The sequence below is a fragment of the Plectrocnemia conspersa genome, unplaced genomic scaffold, assembly GCF_051122295.1.
Source record: "Plectrocnemia conspersa isolate PC_06_02 unplaced genomic scaffold, ASM5112229v1 ptg000005l, whole genome shotgun sequence".
Classification (NCBI taxonomy): domain Eukaryota; kingdom Metazoa; phylum Arthropoda; class Insecta; order Trichoptera; family Polycentropodidae; genus Plectrocnemia; species Plectrocnemia conspersa.
In genome coordinates this window covers 23,416,805-23,427,483 of record NW_028277169.1, presented here as the reverse complement: position 1 = coordinate 23,427,483, position 10,679 = coordinate 23,416,805, and the positions used below count along the sequence as shown (strand labels likewise).

Sequence of the window (10,679 nt, the reverse complement as noted above, 5' to 3'; positions counted from 1 at the left end):
TGTAATTTAAACCATTTTAAACATCGGTGAACTTAAAATACATATGAAATATACCTAGTTATGTTTAACGTAGGAATCAATATCAATAGTATATCCCGAATATGTCGAAATAGCTTTTTAGACTTGTGCCCTTTTCCCACACACGTGTTCAATTGTATGTATAATACAAGTGACCATAATTCAACGAGTAGATAATCTACAATATTAAAACAATGCGAAGTCCACATGAGAATGTCACTGTTTTTGATGAAAGTTTATACATTAATATCCATTCCATACATAGTAACTAGCATAACTTATATAGGTGTATCACGTTCGCATTGTTTTAATCCGATATCAGTATTCGAAAATCAACTTGAATAATATGCAACCATTCTATTTCGCTATATGGTTGTGTATGTGTTGTAACATGTTTTTAGAAAAAATAATATCCAATACATTTCATCCAAACGATTAGTGAAAATAAAATTGATGTGATGATAACACCGACAAAGTTTGCAGTACGGAGTGTGTGAAACAGCAAACCAGGGCTCTGTGTGTGTATGTGCGTTATCTATATAACTGAATATTTATATTGATAGCTGTAAAACTATACGTAATGATAAAAAAAATGATATATGCAAAGTATATAATACATTATTATATAATAAATATAATTAATTATTTGTTTGACATAATGGTAGTGTGAAACAGGGTAAAATACTAAAAAAAATTACATAAAATGGCTTCATTTTACGCCATTTGCAGTGTATTTGCACATTGATTGCATGTGATTTGTAAAGATGGAATTTGTGAACATTTAATGATAAAAAACCTAATAGGAGCTTAATTTGTTTATTTATATTTTGTTATCGTTTAGGTTTGTGATATTATTGTTTAAAAGAGTAGAGAAAATTTTAATGATAAATATTTTTATTTAATGATAAATTATGGGTATATTTTATACGCATGGAAAAATATACTATTATATATTTACATAATATACAAATATTTTATTTTAATACGTATAAAATAGGACTTGTTGTACAATGCGCTACCGATTATCCGTAATCACTAGAAGTAACCAATTATAGGCACGGAAAAGAGACTCCATAAAAATTGTTTACTTACTAACTTTTTGTTTATTTACACAGTTTATTCTTATTACGGATATGCAACACATACTGTTTTTATTTTTTACAAAGAATAAACCTAGCCATAATATACAATTCATTGACTGTATATTAATATTTCCTCTCTAAAAGTCAGCAATTCCCCAGCCCTTCAGTTTTATGCTTCTCATTGTTTTTGACTTAAATCTTTGGATTAATTCAATTTTTTCATATTTGACTGTAACCCAGATTTGTATTTCATATGTCCACATTGACTGTAAAGTAGTTTTGTATGGCAAAAATTTGTTCCCGTCTGTTGTTCGTTATTTAACTTTACAGGTGGACAATTTATTCTGCTAGTATGGGATGTTATTTGAGCTGATTCGGGCTCGTTGGCTCTAACATTCCATGTTATCAACCAGTTCTGAATCTTGCTGTCCTCTGACTCATGTAAATTACAAATCTTTCAGCCATTGTCTCCTTTCCGTTGTCCAACTATTACAAGAATATGCATAAGTAGATATAAATATAGATTTGCATCCTATAAAGTTATTTATTTTTTCATGATTTTATAATCAATCTAAACTTTTATGCAATACAGTAATCAATATACATTGTATGTGATAATCAATCAGTTAAATAATCGAAAGTGCATTGTATGATCATACATTTTTAATTAAATAAAATTATACATTTTTCAACATTTAGTTTTGTAAATATACATATGTCTATTGGATGGAATAATTTATGTAAATCAAACAAGATTGTAATAGAAAATAATTGAATAAGGTCTTCCAGTTTTTGTTATACATTTTGTTATAATATTATATGTTATGGATGTATAATAATTTATTAGATGCAATGTTGAAAATGTAACATTTTATTTAATACAGTGAAACTGTACAAAAACAACACGACATATAAATTTCCATAAATCATCCAAAGCATACCAACAAATGTAAAATTAAGTTGATTGATATTTTTAATATTTTACTATCGAAAATCCTATAAAATAGTTTCCAATACATTGATACGAATAAATATATATTTTTTTAATCCGACATGCTTTGGATGATAATATTGAAATGAAAAGTACTAAGCACAATAATTTAAGTAAATGTTATATATTAGGATTACATATGTATACAGTACAATGGGTTCGGTGCTATCTAAGCGTTTTATATATGACTCTCTAAATAAAGATTTATTTATATTAAATTATATAGAATGAAAATATTTTTTATTTTAGTAAATATATTCTTATCTATAAAAAAAAGTAAATATTATATATGTACATGTAAAAAAGTATTATCGATAAATGTTAACGTATACTATGTATGTAAATCTAACTATAAATATTTTATATAATATATATGTTGTACGATTAATTTGAAATAAATTACTGTAATTTTGCAGTTTTAGATCACACCCACCCCATTATACTATATATGTATATGTATTATATTATATGTATTGTTAACATTTAAAAAGAATATGTGGATTTACTGATATGTGGCTACATGAAATGCTACCCACATTGAAAATGCTTTAATTAATCGTAAGATTTTATTTTAAGGACACGTTTGTATGTTAAATATTCAAAAAGAGAAAAATATGAAGAAACAACACAAAAAAAACTCCTATGTAAATTAAGTAAATATGATGATATTGTACCGTCATTATTAAATAAAAAAAAAGTTAAAATAATATAGTATATTATCATTTACCAACCAAAATTTTATCTTTTTTCACTATAATAAATATTAAAATATATTTTGTGATGTATAAAAAATCTATTTAAATTTTTTTATATCCAACTTGGCATAAAATGGTTGTAAACTTAGCTATTTTTTATAATATTTAGTATTATGGGAAATAATTATAAAATAATAATAAAAGTCTGATAAGGTAACATTTTCATAGCTTTTTTTATATTTTTTTCCAAAAATTTTAATTAAAATTTATAATTAACTTTAAAAATATGTTTTTACAATAGAAGGCATATACAAATAATAAAATAATTGGAGATCCAAATGTATGAACATGAGAAATAAAATAATCATTGTTCAGAGATATTTGGAAATTGACCTGTATATATTATATTAGCAATGATATTTAAATGCTATAAATTACATTTTTTTATGTAGATTCATCTTAATTATTTTTTTAATAACTGTAGGTTATTCCAATACTAAAGCTTAATCATTCTGTAATATCTTCAGTTAAATGGTATTTAAAGAATTTCTTAAAATGGAAGATTTGAAATATCTTTAAATATATCTCTCTCTGTAATCATAAAATAGTAAATATGTATGTATGTTTTATATTTTCAAAGACATACGCATAAAAAAGCAAATAACACATATTATTTATTAATAGTCCTCAAGTAAGTTAAATATTAGTCTAAGAGCCGCAATGACAGGAAGCTTTTTAAATCGAAACTTTCCAGCTTACGTATTAAGTTATTAATGTATTTTCCAGAGTCAAAAACAAAACATTGACAAAGAGTGATGAGGGGAAGGTTCTAATTTCCCCTCCACCGCTCATATATTTTCATGTTACGGCACAGTTGTTTGGAAAAACATCGAGAAACCGTATACTTCGTGTTAATGACGCGATTAATTTGACCGTAAAGTGAGATTTTTAAGTGCTACTGTTCCTTATAATTTTAATTTAAAACTGCAAAGAAAAATAAACAAATCGAAAAGGTTTATTAAAACGGCAGAACAGTCGGGTCAGCGCAGTAAACGTTACTTCCTCGTTAAAAAATATTATACATATGTTCAGCCTAACCGATTGTTCACACTATGACGGGCAGAGGCGCCATTTTATCTTTTCCCGTGGGGAGCTGACAAAAATTGCCCAGTCCATGATCGTTTTTTAATATTTCGATATCTTTGAGATTCATAGTATTTCATTAAATGACATGTAATTTTAATGACGTGTAACGGGCACGGGACAATTTTACGACAGAGGACACAACAATTTTCAATTCTCTAGTCAAAAATTCACGGTAAAAACAATAAAAATCGTTTTGTAATATAAACGTTCGGTTATCTATATGCACATAAAATAAATGTCAGTAAACACAGTATCGTTACATTGTTATTACAATTGTTAAGTTGTATTTGTTTTACTACTTAGTAAATTCTTAAAGGGGTATATAGTTCTTAACGAAAGAAGAAAGAATGAATAATGAATAGAAGAAAGGTCACTTTCATTCCTTTTTAGTAATTTCATTCGAAGTAAAACATTTCTTTTTATTAACTGACAATCGAGTCATATGTCCTCGGACGGTATTTGTAATTTATTTTTTAGTTCAATAGTATCATTGGACCAATAAGATGATATTTATTTTTAAATTTATACAGAATGGGGAAACAATTTAATTAAACTCTCTTTTGTTATCATACTAAAAATCTAGTATAAAAATATCATATCGATATTTTTGCACACATAAAAAGTCGCAACATTGCAGTTTCGCCCCATGGAGCGAGGGAGTACACCACGTCAGGTATCGATCCTCCCCACCTCCGCTGCCTCCACTCTTCGTTCGCACATTGCGGCTCAATGGCAGTGGCGCCTCAGCGCGACTCCCGTCCGGTTCTGTGGCGGAGAGCCTCACGCAAGGTTGTATGTTCATTTTAACGCTTAACAATACGAAACCCATATTTTTCCATAAAAATTTATCCTCGTTTAAAATAAAGTCATGCACAAAATTGAATATGTTTTTGCCAATTTCCCGCCATTTTGAAGTCGGCTATTCGAAACTATTAAGTATTGAATATCTGTCAAAAACGCTTTGTTTGATTTCCATCAAATCTAAAAATGGCGAATTTTTTTCGCGATCACATCGATAGCGCTAAACGTCAAAATGGATTTTGTTATCGTTGTCAACAATGTCGCGCGCCATTTGGAATCGATCTTAACGATCGATTTGCCGGCCATGACATTTGACAAAGGTTCGATAGAAATAATAATAAATGTCTTAAAACTAAAAAAATCGGCCATTTCTTTTCGTTTTTAAAAAGTTTTACAGTTTTTACGGTCGAATGCGTTGTTTAGATTTAAAACTGCTTACGATCCATAATCAAGTTATTTCGATTTATAATTAATCAAACATTTATTTATGATTAATAAAAATAAATGTAACATTGTAGAAGGTTCTGAATTATTTTTGATATTGCGTAGTTCTTTCCCCTTCCGAATATAATGCAAATTTTATTTAAATAAAACTTAGATTTAATTTAAACTGAAAAATAATAGTGCTTGTAAAATTTATAATAAAATCATTAAGAAGTTATTTTATTTTTATCGCCTTATCGTGTGGCCTTCTCCCTAATATAAACGATGGATATCCCTTATTTTGCAATTAAATGCTGGAGCGAAGTTCAAAAATTATAAATAATTTCATACATAATTCCGACTAAAAGTTGTATTGAAAAAAATTTCATCCGCAGGTGTTAATTTTATGTTTTTCAATGTCTCGAAACCAATCCAAATTTTCCGGAACAAATTCTTAATTAATCTCTCAATAATAGTTGGTTATTTTATATAAAATATACAAAGAATTGTTTTAAATTAATATTTTTTTAATACCGTTAGTTGATAGTGGGAGCCTCAGTTATAATTATTATTATATTTTTACAAAACTTTTTATCTAAACAAAATATAAATGTACTATTAATATTTAATAACATATTATTTGTTTACGTCTAGCTTTTAAACTTAACAACGCTTATAATATTTATATACATGTGTAAACGTAATGTAGGCAAACAATGGGCGCTCTTTCGATTCAGTCAATCATATAATATTTATTTATTTTATTACATAAGATTTTGTTCGTACATCTGTGCAATCTATTAGCGCGTGTATATGAAAATATTTTTAACCGTAGGCCACGACTGAAAATTATTTTTTGTGTTTTGGACGCTCGAATTAATTATGCGATGTGAATAACTTGCGACGAAAATACCGAATCGAGGTTATTTTTGCAGTCCGAAAGGGGAACGGTTATAAAACGACTTTTACTTGTTTATTAGGTCAGTGTTTTGTTTGATCGGTCAGAGCGTATTTTAACTCGGGGTTGATTTCTTAGAAATGTGGTAATAAATAAACCAATATGTAGGTAAAAAAACCAATAGGACTATTTTGCATTTTTGCCTTAAAACTATTCTGTATTATCTTCCTAATATTAAATATACTGATCCATTAGTTGTATATTATCGAAATAAACATGTATTACTTACAAATATATTTTGTAATAAAAAGTACATCATGTGCGACTTACTTTTTCAGTGAATATATTTTAATTTTATTTTCTTTGTCAACAATATATTGTATTTTGGATCAAATTTCGATTTTATTTTTAACACTACCTATTAGTTCATTTAACGTCGACCTTCATAGCATATACATATTTACATTAGGGCACTACATTATAACTGTGTTTTTTAACACTGTATGCGGGAGACGAGAATCTTCGTTTTGCGACGCTTATCGATAAATAGTAATATTAACGACGGTAGATGTACCGTCTTTAATATTTACTTTTTAAAGCTGGAATCTTTCTTATTAGTTCAACTTAATTGACCGATATTTCTAACTCAGTCAAATATCATATTTCTAGTAGGGTTTGAATTCATCTCTAATGGTTTTGCTTCCAAAGCCATCAGTCATGCAAAATGCCACTTTAAAATTATTTTACAGTAGGAAGTAAAAAATATATGTATGTATCCGTGGAGTGCCGTCCATACATGCGGTAGATTCAAAACGTCAACCGCATGTACGGTTGATGGCGAGCGATTCAGCCGTTACACGTGCTCGTGTTTATAGTCACTGGTATGTAGGTATATATGTATTCGGACATGAATTTAGGCGATTAAAATTCCGGTCGTTATTTTGACAAAACTATGACAGATTCAGACCGTTCATTACATAAAATAATGATTTGATTTACAATTTGTTTTTTTTTACTATTAGTTATATTTTAAGATTTTTTTTTATTTTTTTTTCTACTAAGCATATAAAGTGTAGAAAAACTGTACGTAATGGTTTATGCTCATGTATTGATGTACATATAATCTAATCTGCTGTAATTTTGCTATAATATAAAGGTCTTTTTATTATTGCAATTTAATAATTTTTATGATATGAGTTATAACATAATTCACATTGATTTTATTTATAGGTTTTTAATTATATTTATACGTATAGCTTGTTAATTAAAATACTGACCAATTATTAAAAAAACAAATACTATAAAACGGCAATTTTGCGGCTAACACAAACCGACATGGTGTAAAATAACTGTTGATCTAAGTGCATTTTACTACGCCATATTATTAAATATAACAATAACAATAATTAATCAATAACGTGCATTTTATGATAAAATGATATTATATTTATTATTAAAGTAGGGGGGTGAGACAATGGTAGCAATTATCAGCATGCGTACTAATTATATCTTACTGTTGTCATTATTTTGACTCGGTTTTAAATATTACTTTCCTTCTCAAGTTTCTTATTTTGACATAATTGGTTGTTTTACTGGCCGTGACTCTTTTTACACCTTTTTAGCGGACGCGCATTGTGAAGGTGACGCAAGGAATAAATGACATCACCTTTCAAACGGAACAGTTTATCGAGTGCTCATCGTTCATTTCTTTCAATAATCGCTCTATGAATAGACACTATGGTCACTGTACCGATTTATTTCAATTCGTAATTTGTATTGCGTTGTGTAAATGTGAGCATTTTTTTAATTTTGTGTTTAAATTATGACTTTTTAATTAATCATAGTAACACATAATTAGGCAAAAATATAATTTTTAGTTATTTCCAAAATAAATTTATTTTATTTATGCCAGAGCGTCCCATGCCTTCCAAAATTGTTAAGAATTGTTCACATATAATCGGCCTGTAACTGAGAATCGACTTTTCATCATGACGAATGCTTATATGTATATAACAGGCGTGTTAAACGATTATAATACATAATTGTCCGTGAACGTTGATTATAAATGCAGCACCTTTGTTCAATAGTTGCTCAATAGTTCTACTAAGAAATTTTGTAGAATCCTCTACAGATATATAATTTTAGTTAAATACGTCAGTTGTTATTTTATTTTAAAAGTAGAAAATATGAAAAGAAAACATTTGTACTTTAGTTATTTTTTTTTTTTATTAAATCTTCCGTTGTAACCTGACAGGCGTAAGCCCAATGCGTTACAACGGGGTAAATCTGTACCAACTGGATAAATCAATCGAACATAATGAATATCTATCTACTACATAAGTATTAACCACTAAACTAATAGTCTTTGAATCGGCAATTTTATATTATTAATTATAAAGAAATATGTATAATATAATTTATAATCAATATATGTCACTACAGCTGGAACCGGTTATTATTAATAGCGCATTTTTTATAAATAAAAAATTGAGTGCCGCTGCCGGGGTGCAAACTCAAAGCTGCTGGTCTAAACAGTGGCGCAGCCAAGATTTTGTCAAGGGCTTTTTTAAATAAAAACTTTCTTATCTAAATTACATTATGATATACTTTTATCAAATGAGCAAATATGTTTTATTAAATATAATTATTTTTTGGATATTTTAGGGGGGGCTGGACCATTGATAACCCCCCCCCCCTTCGGTACGCCACTGAGTCTGAAACGTTACGGACTGCACTATTCTGTACTAAACAATAAAAATGCTCATTGAAAAAAATGAGAACAAAATAAAATTTCGATAAACAAGGAAAAAAATATCACTTCAATACAAAAAGAGGATGTTTTCTCTATTAATAAATAATCTAGGAAAATAATTTTTTTATGATTTAACTAATATTAATTTACTTGTACTTATTATCTTGAACATATATTTGTAAAGTATTTTATTTTAGAATTTACTTATAATTTACTTTTGTAACGATCCTTTATTTATTATTCAGTTATGTATGCCTTTGAATGAGTTTCGTAATTCTAACGTCATTGAAATCACGTGTCTACTCAGAATTTCTAATGACTTAATCTTTGGCTTTCTGTATCGTAACAAAGTTATGGATACTTGAAAAAATCATAAAGTTAATCGATCGTTAAACGCCTATCATTTTTTCTTTAACCCTTTATATTCCAAAGTATTTTAAAAAAGTGTTGCCTTAAGTCCAAGTCATTTTGATGAATAAAAAATCTATTTTTTCTATATTATATCAATCTACTATATATTATATGAAATAATTTTATATATTTTTAGTATAAATAATATTATATTAATTTAAAAAATATGAACTATTATTTTCAATTTAATTTATTTATTTATTACTATTTTTATTTTTTTTATTGAAATTTAATTTTTATAATTGAATGGAATTTAATTGATATTAATTCAATATTATTATATTTTAAAATAATTGTTTAAGCAATCTCTTCATTTATTATATTGTATAATAAATTAAATATTAAATATACGTTTTATTTATTTAGTTTTATTATTTATTTTATTCACAAAATTTTTAGTTTTAAATCCCTTGAGAAACAAATGTCCAGATTTTATGGACATAGGAGCTGCCAGTAAAAAACATATCCAATACATGTAGACAATGGAATATAAAGGGTTAAGATTATCAGTGGCAATGACAACGATTGGCTTTTCGCACATTTCTCGTGTCTTTTTCTTGCTTTTTTCTCCTTTTGGGCAGAAGAAACAATAAACCATAATTTTATATGAATTTTAATCTATATTTAGCTATTGTATTCTTAGGATGTAATGCATTCATAAGAATTAAATAGTCAATTTAACCATTTTACGATACATAACAATGTGTGAATTGTTTACGAAAAAAAATTATTGGTTTAAATCTACGTTTATTTAAAGGTCGAGAAACAATCTACATATTATTGTCTTAATTGGTCCTTCAACATCCTACGTCTTTGCAATTTTCTATTTAACTTTTAATTTCTTTGTAATTGATTAAATTGAACCAATAATTGGTGTTTCTCAACGATTAATTATTTATATATGTGTGTTTTATTAACAAAAATAAACACGCACTTACTCCATCGTTCACAGGTTAAGACACATCTAAATATAACTAACCAGTCACACTATGGACCCAAATGAACCATGACTTTGTGGGTCATATTGGGTATCGCTTGACATGATTACCGTCAGCCATATACTACTCACTTATAACAACTATATTTTTTAGATTAATTTGTTAGATGTTATCAAAACATACCTTTTACATTAATTATACACAGTTTCTATGATTCATTTTCTGAATTTTCTATAGGCATATATTATATGTATAAGGGCAGTAATAGATCATTAGGGAGTTAACTAACAAGTGAATTAGTTAATTAACTAATCATGCAAAAATTTTGTGATGAAAATTCGCATCGAAGTATAATTGTAATTTGTGTATATTGTGACGACTGCACGATCTCTAAATTTGTGACAATTTCGTCTCGCAAGTATGCTAGATTGTATTCGTTTCGAATCAAACTTTAACCAGTGCTGACTAATTAGATTGTACAATCAATTCGTCGATGCGATCTTTGCCCATTGTCCGTGTTTTAA

The 10,679-nt window shown here is 27.5% G+C and overlaps 1 protein-coding gene across 5 annotated transcripts in view; it reads left to right on the top strand.

Annotated features, from left to right (window-relative positions):
• Nucleotides 1–4,666: 4,666 nt before the first annotated feature.
• The window catches only part of LOC148235216 (uncharacterized), a 39,173-nt gene continuing 33,160 nt past the window's right edge, over nucleotides 4,667–10,679 (top strand). For 4 of the 5 annotated variants that reach the window (XM_088186716.1, XM_088186717.1, XM_088186712.1 and 1 more), the window contains exon 1: nucleotides 4,667–4,721. The gene's annotated coding sequence lies outside the window, so the exon portion shown is untranslated. Of the gene's footprint in view, nucleotides 4,725–10,679 lie in introns of all 5 variants that reach the window. The other variant, XM_088186713.1, reaches the window with a different exon arrangement.